The 12227-nt window shown below is 36.3% G+C and overlaps 1 protein-coding gene across 2 annotated transcripts in view; it reads right to left on the bottom strand.

The window, feature by feature from the left end:
- Nucleotides 1-11620, bottom strand: part of LOC139949053 (calcitonin gene-related peptide type 1 receptor-like) — a 127061-nt gene extending 115441 nt beyond the window's left edge. The window contains exon 1 of one of the 2 annotated variants that reach the window (XM_071947454.1): nucleotides 11503-11620. The gene's annotated coding sequence lies outside the window, so the exon portion shown is untranslated. The remainder of the gene's footprint in view (nucleotides 1-11502) is intronic. The other variant, XM_071947453.1, reaches the window with a different exon arrangement.
- Nucleotides 11621-12227: the final 607 nt, after the last annotated feature.

The following is a 12227-nucleotide window of genomic DNA, read 5'->3' as shown; positions in this document are numbered from 1 at the left end:
CGCAATACAATAGGGCATACAACGCAGTTCATTTTGCATTAAGGAAATTAAAGCAAAAAAATAAAGGGTGAAGAAAGGGTTCGGAATTATGTGTCAGTGAATGTTTCCGGTTTGTTGTCCGGAAAGGCCCCTGTGTTTCTTTTGTGGAAGCCTTAGGGATGGTCGGCAAAATTGACATGATGACGATTAGTTGACAAATGATTTTCAAGAAATAGATTTATTTTTACTATATGAGTGTTGTTGTTGTTGTTGTTGTTGTTGTTGTTGTTGTTGTTGTTGTTGTTGTTGTTGTTGTTGTTGTTGTTGTTGTTGTTCAGTGTGTCAAATGACATGGATTTTTTTTTTTTTTTTTTTTTTGGGGGGGGGGGGGGGATATTTCGCCCCTAACCAAGGCTAAAGGCCACTCTTATTTAGGGTCTATCACGAAGAAAACAATTAAGACGAACATAACTCGGGGAGCTGAGGGTAGTAATTAATATTTCTGCTAAACCAGTCTAAAAGCTTGTAGGATTGAGGGAAACATGCACCAAGTATCACATTGTATTTCTATATAAACTGTCAGAACTAGCTTCACCTGGTTACACCAAGAGAACGTATCTAAGGAATGCTTTCCAGAAGAGAACCGGAGTATGATGGTCAAAACGTCCAGCACAATTGGCTATTCTCAGAATCGCTTACCAAAACAGTTTCAGCACAATATGCTACCGCAAACTTACCCTCTTTCTAGTTTGTTTCCAAAATAGCCTCAAAGTTTTGTTTAAATGTCCTTCTTATTTGTTTTAAAGCACGCACTGTATCTTAAATCCAAGACGGCAGTCCCACCAAATACGTCTTGAGATTTACATACAAATTGTAAGTTTATACCAACCTTCCCTTAGACACACCTCTCCAAATGTTTGGCAAGTACATTTATACCAAAGTTGATTAGTTCTTGTACAAAGTTATTCCAATATCCCATGCCCTGTCACTCACTTCATGTGGTTGCATAAGACCCGGCTGTGCACATAAAAATTATCCCCCGCTCTGCACAGCGTTCCCATTTTGTGATAAATCAATGTCAGGTGTGATGTATTTCCTCCGCTTGTGTTTAAATCGCGATGCCTCAATAAATTTACTCAGCCGCATCACCCCAACAAAATCGAATTCACTAAAGATGATAAAAGGTCGATAAGCAAAAGCTAAATTTACTATCAGATTGTAGCAAATAAATAAGCCTCATTGTAACTTTTCAATTTATTTTTCTATTACAAGATGAAGCAACTTCTGGGGCCAATTTCATAGAGCTGCTTAAGCAAAAAATTTGCTTAAGCACGAAAATAGCTCGCTTGTTTTACACATAGTACTGGCCAAAATTTCATGCCATATACATTGCTTATGACTGGTATTTAGCTGTTGCTTACTTAGCATAACAATTGAGTGGAGTCTTGGCCGGTAATCTGATTTTACTAAGCAAGGATTTTTTTGCTTAAGCAAAATTTTGTGCTTAAGCAGCTCTATGAAACTGGGCCCTGTTCATAACCAAGACACAGCAATTGATGGAAGTTTGCATATATCGGGGATAAAGAATATTTTGGTTTTACCCATACACTGATGTGTCTAAAATCAGTACTTTCTCGAGCTCTAGCTGTGACCAAAATTCACAGGATGAAGAAGTAGTAAGTAGTACGATGAAAAGGCACCCCCAAAACAACCAGAAGGGGGCGCTATAACTGTGATTAGGCCACACTTACTCCTTCCTTACATATTTGGTAAAGTGCTGATTTTTAATGGTATATTTTTTTACAGTTTAAACAACAAAACAAATATAGAGATCAATTTTGAATAATTATTTAATAAACGCCCTCACGTGTCACTTTATAGACAATGAAATAAACTCATCGTGTCAACGAACTTTGATAAACTGTAAAATATCATATTCAAATGCTACCACTTTGGGCACTGAGCAACAAAAACAAACAAAAACCCTCTTCCAAAAATGATTTGATGGATTGCGAATTAACCTCCTTCCCACGACAACCACTTCAACTATAGAGCCCCCGGCATGCGTGGTACCCACAGAGTAACCGAAAAGATGAAAATAATGGATTGGGAAACGTAATCAGAGTCACCGACTTGGGGCTCTGTTTACAGTAAAATCGATTCTTGATGTTCAACTGCAGGCTTTAACAAATTCTTACAAGATATCGATACTGATCAGACACAATACACGATCGCATTAACAAATACAGAGGGTCGATTTTACGAAGTTGATATTTCTCTCGCTTTACTAATCGTACTGGAATCGATTATTTGCCGTCATGACAGGTGTTCGAAATTCAACAATGACAGAGTGTAATCGATTAATATTGCTCGATTATTATTTTCACTGACGATGTCGATACCCAGTAACCGCGATAACCGATAACCAAGTTACTGCATTCCTTTAAAACGTTAAAGCTCACTGGTTAACATTTATTGTGTTCAAGTCTGTTGCGAGTCTCGGGACAAACTCAATATTTTGCATCTATGGCAAAGTTATTAAAAAATGTGAAATGACTAGTCATTTTTATTTCCTCCGAGCCCATTAAAGTTGAATAGTCATATAATAGTCTTACAAGATGAGAAGGGTTGTGAAAGGCAAATGCTTAGTACTGTAAACCAGACAACTTTACATGTTTGCAAGGGGTTAATTTTTAGCATAAAAACTTACTTGGTTACAAGTAATGGAGAGCTGTTAATGTTATAAAACATTGTGAGAAACGGCCCCCTCTGAAGTAACGTAGTTTTCGAGAAAGAAGTAATTTTCCACGAATTTGATTTCGAGACCTCAGATTTACAATTTGAGGTCTCGAAATCAACCATCTAAACGCACACAACTTCGTGTGACAAGGGTGTTTTTTCTTTTATTATTGTCTCGCAACTTCGACGACCAATTGAGCTCAAATTTTCACAGGTTTGTTATTTTATGCATATGTTGAGATACAGCAAGTGAGAAGACTGGTCTTTGACAATTACCAATAGTGTCCAAAGTCTTTGAAATGTTAAAGCTTCACTGGTTAACATTTATTGTGTTCAAGTCTGTTCCGAGTCTCGAGACAAACTCGAGATTTCTTATCTATGGCAAAGTTATTAAGAGACAGTTCAGGTAAATAGTTGACATACTTGCTCACGGTCAAAAAATTGATTTTTTTTATACTTTGTGGGTGGAAGGGCCTTGGGGTGCAAGTAAACAAAATTGCATTTTCAATTCCATATATAGCCCGTTGCCAGGGTTACGGCTCATTTTGTTTTTTGGCCATTTTAGGCCGATTTTGGGGTCTGAAAAACTGGTTTTTAGCTCATATTTACAACTCCACCCCACCAAAATGCAAAATTATTTCAAAAAACCTTGTATATCACTACAAAGTATCATCCTTGGCCTTCCTTGAGAAAAAAAAATTATTGCTTTAAATATCACCCTTGTGCCATTTTTGCATCGCTAATTACAGTATGTTTTTAGAACTTGCAAAATCGCCATTTTTACCCTATTTTTGGACCCCAAAATATCAACTTGCCAGGGGTCTCAGAAAATTTTCCTTTCGGCTGTGGTTAGGGCCAACAATGGTATTCTCATATCTGGTGAGAAAAACTTGGGCAATTGTATCCTGTTGTGACAGTACTGCCTCAAAACTAGACTTTTTTCCCCAAAACGTGAAAAATGCCTTTTTAAGGGTAATTCACATAATATTGACATATGTGTCCACATTTAAAAAGAAAGGAATATTTTTCTAATACTTTGTGGATGGTAGGGACTTGGGGTCCAAATAAACAAAATTTACATTTCAAATCATAATATAACACGTTGCCATGGTAACAGTTCATTTGTGTTAAGGCCACTTTAGGCCGATTTGGGGGTCTAAAAAACTGTTTTTTAGTTATATTTACAACTCCACCCCACCAAAAAACACAAATATTTCATAAAACCTTTTCCATCACTACAAATTATCATCCTTGGCTTTACTTAAGACAACAAATTATTGATATAAATTTCACCCTTGTGCTATTTTTAGAACGTGCATTAGAGTATGTTTTTCGAACTTGCAAAATCAACATTTTTACCATATTTTTTCCCTCAAAATTTCATTTTTTTTCGGGAGAATATTTTCCTTTCGGTTTTGAATAGGGCCAACATTTTTCTTTTTATTTCTGGTAAGAAAAACTTGGGCAATTGTATCCTGATGTAACAGTGCTGTCTCAAAAGTAGACCCTTTTCCCCCAAAACATGGCGAAATGCATTTTGAAATATTTGCTTCATTTTGAATTTATAACAGAAAGAAGTAATAATTCCATCAATCTGGCAGCTTTTCATATAAGCATTCTGTAGGCTTAGTAAATAAGAAAAATGCATTAATTTTGAAGATAACCTTTAGTTTGAATTGATAAAACACAACAAAAGACCATACTCTTTAAAGTAACAAGTACAACGTTTTTATTTTTAAGCCACAACCATGCTTTGCCACTAAGAATTCTTGTTTTGTCATGACTACTTTACCTAGTTGTCCAGGTATGATTCACATTGCAAGAAGAGAAATAGTGCGATGAGCATTCTTTACAAGTTGTATATACATGGCCTTAAAACAGTCTCCTTGGTCCCCTGCCTGCTACCAAACTAAACATTTTCATCCCCATCAGAACAAAGAGGATCTAAAAGTGTGCAAATTCACCTGCATTAGCATTCTTTAAGCAGTCCCCCCACTCATGGTGGGGTTCCTTTCAATTGTAGTTGCAAACAATAACAGAGTTGGTTTGTTTAACGTGATAAACAATTCAGCAGGTAATATTTGACAATGTTTTTTGCTGATCGTTCTCAGAGACATATATACCAAATATGAATTAGTAAGATAGTTTATTACAAAATGCATATGATAAGCAAAATATTTTAAAGGTAGAAAACAATGATCCACGCAAGTATCACTCAAAAACATCTTTCTAACCAAAAAAATGCAGTTTATAACAAACGGTTACAATCGCATTTCAAAGACCAACTAACCGATCCCAGGCAACGTGTTTCTGTTAAATGATCTCTTACGCTCATCTTGCAAATCATTAGTATCATTGTTTTTAGTAAGATCTTGGCAAACTTTTTCCAACACTTTTAACCGGAGGCTTTTTAATTTCCCACATTTGTGTTGGACATGATTGGTTGCTCCAAACCATCTGCAGCACAGAAACTATATTGTTTATGACCTCTATCTCTATGAAAAGTTTTACATTTGGTAGCAGGTAGGGACGTAGGAGAGTAGGCCCTGTATTAAAGACAACCTGTAAAGAATGCTCATTGCACTCTACTTGCAATGGGAATCATACCTGGTACAATAGGTAAAGTAGCCAAATCAAGAACTCTCAGTGGCAAAGCATTGGTTATGGCTTGGTTGGATACCATTATGTTTAAATAAAAACTTTGTATTCAATACTCAAAGGGCATGGAAACAGTGCCAAATTCTTACAAGCATGCAGTGTTTTTGATTTTTTTTTTTAACTATACTTGAGGCAGGTAGTGTCACAACAGAATACAATAAACCCAAGTGTTTCTCCCAATCAGAAGACATGAAAACACCAATAATCGCCCCAATCACAATCGAAAGGGAACACTTTAAAAAAAGAGGCGCTATTCACAAAACATTGTTTTATGCAATGTCAAGGAATATGATTGGGGCTGGGCCGCCGAATTCTAAAATTTATGTCATCAATAGTTGGGTATTGATAAATGTTGGGTAATCCACTAAGCCTACAGAGTGCTTATGAAGAGCTGCAAGATTGATAGAATTATTAATTTATAATGTTTATAAATTCAATATGAATAAAAAACAATTCATGAAGCAATTTCCTGTTTTGGGAAAAAAGTCTATTTTTGAGACAGCACTGTTACAACAGGATACACTTGCCAAAGTTTTTCTTACCCGAAATAAAAAGATCAACTTGGCCCTAATCAAAACCGAAAGGAAAATATTCTGAGACGAGACCCCTAAAAAAATAAAATTTTGAGGGCAAAAAATATGGTAAAAATGTTGATTTTGCAAGTTCGAAAAACATACTCTAATGCACGTTCTAAAAATAGCACAAGGGTGAAATTTGTCGCAATAATTGTTTGACTCAAGTAAATCCAAGGATGATACTTTGTAGTGGTATAAAAGGTTTTATGAAATATTTGTGTTTTTTGGTGGGGTGGAGTTGTAAATATTAACTAAAAAACAGTTTTTCAGACCCCCAAATCGGCCTAAAGTGGCCTAAACACAAATGAACTGTTGCCATGGCAACGTGTTATATTATGATTTGAAATGTATATTTTGTTTATTTGGACCCCAAGTCCCTACCATCCACAAAGTATTAGAAAAATATTCCTTTCTTTTTAAATGTGGACAAATGTCAATATTATGTGAAATAACCCTTAAAAAGCAGTTTTTCACGTTTTGGGGAAGAACGTCTAGTTTTGAGGCAGTACTGTCACAACAGGATACAATTGCCCAAGTTTTTCTCACCAGATATGAGAATACCAATGTTGGCCCTAACCACAGCCGAAAGGAAAATTTTCTGAGACCCCTGGCAAGTTGATATTTTGGGGTCCAAAAATAGGGTAAAAATGGCGATTTTGCAAGTTCTAAAAACATACTGTAATTAGCGATGCAAAAATGGCACACGGGTAATATTTAAAGCAATAATTTTTTTTCTCAAGGAAGGCCAAGGATGATACTTTGTAGTGATATACAAGGTTTTTTGAAATAATTTTGCATTTTGGTGGGGTGGAGTTGTAAAAATGAGCTAAAAACCAGTTTTTCAGACCCCAAAATCGGCCTGAAATGGCCAAAAAACAAAATGAGCCGTAACCATGGCAACGGGCTTTATATGGAATTGAAAATGCAATTTTATTTACTTGGACCCCAAGGCCCTTCCACCCACAAAGTATAAAAAAAAATCAATTTTTTGACCGTGAGCAAGTATGTCAACTATTTACCTGAACTGACTCTTAAAAATTGTGAAATGAGTAGTCATAATTTATTTCCTCCGAACCCATTAAAGTTGAGAAATCATAGTCTTACAAGATGAAGAGGGTTGTGAAAGGCAAATGTTTAGCTCTGTAAACCAGACAACTCTACATGTTTGCAGGGGGTTAACTTTTGCAAAATGTCATTGGTTTTAGGTGAACCAAATGAGAAAGGGAGAACACGAAACAAGAATGGAATTTATGCTTACAAGCTTTACACACGTAATCTGTGTTTCGTATAGCCTCACTCATTATACGAATGATAACGTGATGTGCTTATGAAATCGTTATGGTGGAATGAAATTGTTAACGGAACACGTTGCCTTGGATCGGTCGAGTTGGTCTTTGAAAAGCGTTTGTAACCGTCTGTTATAAAATGCATATGAGTAGAAAGATGTAAAAGTAGAATACAATGATCCACACAAACATGCCTCGAAATTGCACGGGTTTCCTTTTACCTCGTCGACTAACACAGTCGGCCATTTATGGGAGTCAAATTGTTGACTCCCATAAATGGCCTACCGTGTTAGTTCGCAAAGTAAAGGGAAAACCACGCAATTTCAAGGCAAATTTGTGTGGATCATTGTATTCTACTTTTAAAACATCTTTCCAACCATATGCATTTTATAAAATAATGGTTACAAACGCTTTGTATAGACCAACTCGTCCGATCCAAGGCAACGTGTTCCTTTAAGGTGACAGTTAAATGTACACATAAATTCTTGATATGTTTTCCCCGCTTGCAGGCTTTCGAGTAATAATTGTTTAGAACACTGTTGTTAATCCTAGCAATGTGTTGTCTTCCTGTTTTTCACATATCTTTACCAGACCTTCCGTTTCCATAATGTTATGATTTTAAATTCTATTCCCGTCTTCCCCTCTCTACTGTGCCCTTGTCTATCCATATTGTCTTTTTTTATTCAGTTTATTTGTGATTGCGTTATCCTTTGTAAAGATATGATTTGCGTATTGTGTATTGAATGTCTGTAGAAAAGAAACAAAGCATTAAAACCACAGACACTGACACACATTCTGTTTGATTGCATCCCTGTGGAGACATCTTTCTTCTTTCCTCTGTCCCTATTCGTGCGTCAGGGGTGTTATTAATATCACGCAACTTCAACGACCGATTGAGCTCACAGGTTTGTTATTTTATGAATATGTTGAGATACACTAAGTGAGAAGACTAGTCTTTGACAATTACCTATGGCGACCATTTTTTTTTTCTTTTTTTATTTTTTTTTCGGACAAAACAAAACAAAACAATAAAACAAGCACAGGCCGTCCAGGGAAGGGCAAAAGTAAAAAAACTGTCATCAAAAAAAGATAGAAAATACACATTTATATACACATGTTTCTTTTTATGTTGTGTTCTCAATCTCCATAATGTAGGTCTACTGAATATGAAAACATAATGATCACGGAATATAATTCACAGTAAATATGATGTGGCTATATTATGTCAAACAGTACAGAAAAGGTAATGAGCATTTGTAAGAACTTGGTAAAGGAGACATTAATGTGCGTCCTAACAACATACTAGCAACGAAATCGTTTGGTGTAATGAAAACGTTATGGTAAGAAACTCCCTTAGAATTGTTTTCACAAAATTCCTCGTGGAGCATGCACCCCAGTCCTTATATTCCTCCTATGCAGACCCGTGAGTTCCCTTTTATGTTTGGTTCTCAGTCCCCATAATGTTAGTGAATATCAAAACATAATGATCACCATTATAACAAATCACAGTAGATATGATGTGGCTATATATATATCAATCGTTTGATATCGCAGTGGACTTTGAAGTACCTGTTTCCCTTTATTAGATCTACCAGTATTTCCTACCTCTCCTGTGTTTACTAGATTGTTTATTTCTTTGACATCGCTACTGAGATTTCATATCTACTGATATCCCTTTTTCATTGACCTAGTTTTGTTGTTCAGGTACCTCATACATAGACCTCGATCACAAATTTTGTAAAAAAAATTACCGCGGGGTATTTTTAGATAGCATTGTCACAACATGTAACGTTCACAAGTGAACGTTTTTCAAGTTGTTCGCCGGCAATATTTGATCATTGTATTGAAGAACGTTTGAAAGTTGAGAACATGAGGTGACGGTGAATGGAATTACTTCTTGTTTAGACGTTTAGGGATTTTCATGTTTCATGTATACGGAGACTCATCCGGCCCTTGGCCCGTTTAAAGGCATTGGACACGTGTGGTAATTGTCAAAAAAACAGTATTCTCACTTTGTGTATCCCAACATTGCATTGAAGCCATTGGACACTTTCGGTAAACAGTACTGTCCAAAGGCCCACACTTCGTGTATCACACTTGTATATGAAATAACAAACCTGTAAAAATTTAGGCTCAATCGGTTATCGGGTTCGGGAGAAAATAACGAGAAAACCCAACCTTGTTTCCGCACGTTTCGCCGTGTCTTGACATGTGTTTAAAATAAACCCGTAATTCTCGACATCGAGAATTGATAATTGTTTAAGTGTTTTCTCAAAAAGTAAAGCATTTCATGGAATAATATTTCAAGAGAAGTCTTTCACCATTACCTTCTGTAAACCCTGCAAGTTGTTTGTAAATCTATGAACTTTATTTGTTCTGTTCAGAAAGTGTATAATGGCTTTAAACAAAAACCTGTGAATTTTTGGACTCAATTGGTCGTCGAGGTTGCGAGAGAATGGAAGAAAAAACACCCTTGTTCCACAAATGCGTGTGCTTTCATCTGCCTAATTCGTTTGTTATTTAAATGAGAAATTACCTCTTTCTTGAAAACTACGTTAGTTCAGAGGGAGCCGTTTCTTACAATGTTCAATACTCTTAACATTACTCGTTACAAAGTTGTTTTGCTAAAAAATTATTTTGAGTAATTATCAATAGTGTCCACGCCTTTAATTTAAAACGGGTTTTTATGTAACAGAATGTTCAAATCTCGAGCGTTCAATGTTGGAGTCCGTGAGTGCACAAATTTGTTTCATTCAGTAAGCAACTAGTTTGTGAACACGTTCCTTAGAAAAATCATGTTTGACAGCACGTTCTATATACCACTGCTTAAAAAATCCCTGCTTAGCAATTATGAGCATGACACCAGTCACAATTTTTACATATGACATGGTATTTTGGCTGGTAACCTTATTCTGGTATATTCATTTCGGTTGTTACCCGTATATACCGATGTGGTTAAGTAAAAAAATGAGTCCTATGACAAATGACAAATCACTAGGTGGGATTCGAACCCACGATATTATCTTTGCTAGAGCAGATGTCTTACCACTAAATTACTGAGCTAGCCCGATGGCTGAGGCAGTTCGAATCCTTAGAAGTGGGTATTGCAACGATTTAACGGATGTACATTTTTGCATCGGGGATAAAGAATATAGGCCAATCGGTGTACGGGTAAAAACAAATTCTCCGATGAACAAATTAACATAATGTTCTTTACTGTAATATTCCTATAAACCTTACCGTGTTGCGGGTAGAAAATAACTAGTGTACAGCTACAGTAGTTTATAGTTGTTTACCAATTTCATAAACACAGGCAAGTAAAATAGTAATCATTAACGCATTTTTTAACCAAACAAACAATTGAACATCTGTAACATAATTACTATGCACTTTCTACTAGGATTACAACAACCCATAAGAGACCCTAGGCCTGCTGCACCCCAACGTGACAAACTCGGCTGTGTGTACGTCGCAATGCACATGGTCTATGGCATCAACAAAAACATGTCTGGCTTTACATCACTGTAAAGATGAGATGTAACATCTTACATCTTTGTTTTCTTCTTCTTCTTCTTTTTCCACAGGGGTGATTTCTTGAACCTTAAACATCGCCCCGAGGTTAAGACATGTCTTAATTAATTGCTTTTAAGGTAACTCTTGGTATATATTGTGGATTAACAGTTGATACTGTCTGAGAGGTTATATGTAATAGATGTTGTGTAATCACCCCCTCAAGGTGTGTCATGACGTACACGAGGGTGGGGGAGGGGGGGTAACAAGACCTTGGGGGGGGTTGTTAAAGTGAGGGGGCACATTTACTGTGTGAAGACAAATTAAATTTCAACTTGTGGTTGTGTTGATCAGGAAATTATGTCCACAACTGATTTTTAGGTCTTCTTTAACCGTTCAACGTTTAAAAACAAAACATTTAAAAAAAAAATATTATAGTGAATATTAATTTGGAGTGAAAATTCAATGCGCAGTTATCGCACAAATTTTATTAAGAACCACTCTCTCTCCCCTGGGGAAATATCGAAATAAATAGATTTGCAAAAAAAATATAGAAAATATATAACAACATCTTTGCAAAATCAATAGACCTATATAATGTGTGGAAAAACTGAAACTAGATTTGTATGGCTTATACAACTGCTGAACACTATATAATAAAGTTATCGCATTTGTACAACACATTATACACCTCGCGAATACCGCATTTAAATAGAAACTACACCGGGAAAATCAATCAACATTACTTCGCTTACCTCAGCAAAAGTTCCTCTCTAACTCTCCCCGTAGGCTAGCCGCACACACACCGTCAAATCTTCCTCTCTCGGAAGATTCACCAAGCAAAAAAATTCCTACAGAGTTAGTTTTTTTTTTTCCTCGAGTCGGCTGGTATGTGTAGCTTGACTTTTGATATTTACTTCTGTATGTGATTTAGTATGCTGAAACTGGAGTGAGTGCACCACGGTGTTTGCAAAATGCTGGCTCCGTCGTTATCTGCTATGGTTATGCAGATGGTGGTTAAGAGAGATATCATAACGTACGTGTACGCATGGTTTTAGTTTTAGTGACCACGCATGCGTGTGGTGTGCGATCGTACGTTTCTGATCGTTATTTTGTTTGTATGGAGTTTGATTTGGGCTTGTTCTATCTCTGTCTTTATTAGCATTGGTATTTGTGTTCAGTGATATATATAAAGACAGACAAAAACAAACTCGGTTGGTCGTAGAGTTTTCTAATTAAATTAATGTTTGTGTGCATTCGCCCGTGTCAATTTGGCGTTGGTTTTTGATGGAGTCAATTGTATTTGTATTGCAGTTTTCGGAAACAGACGCATAGGTTTACCCTTAGCCGTAGCCAAAAGACATAGTTGTAGCCAAAGCCGTAGTCGTAGCCAAACGTCATAGCCAGAGCTTAAGCTGTGAATACACGGCTCTTTGATACGGAAAATTCACCTCACTTTGATTTTTTTTAACTTTCAAAT

Source organism: Asterias amurensis, chromosome 16, assembly GCF_032118995.1.
Source record: "Asterias amurensis chromosome 16, ASM3211899v1".
Classification (NCBI taxonomy): domain Eukaryota; kingdom Metazoa; phylum Echinodermata; class Asteroidea; order Forcipulatida; family Asteriidae; genus Asterias; species Asterias amurensis.
Note: the sequence above shows the minus strand (reverse complement) of the source record. Positions and strands in the feature narration are given on the sequence as shown.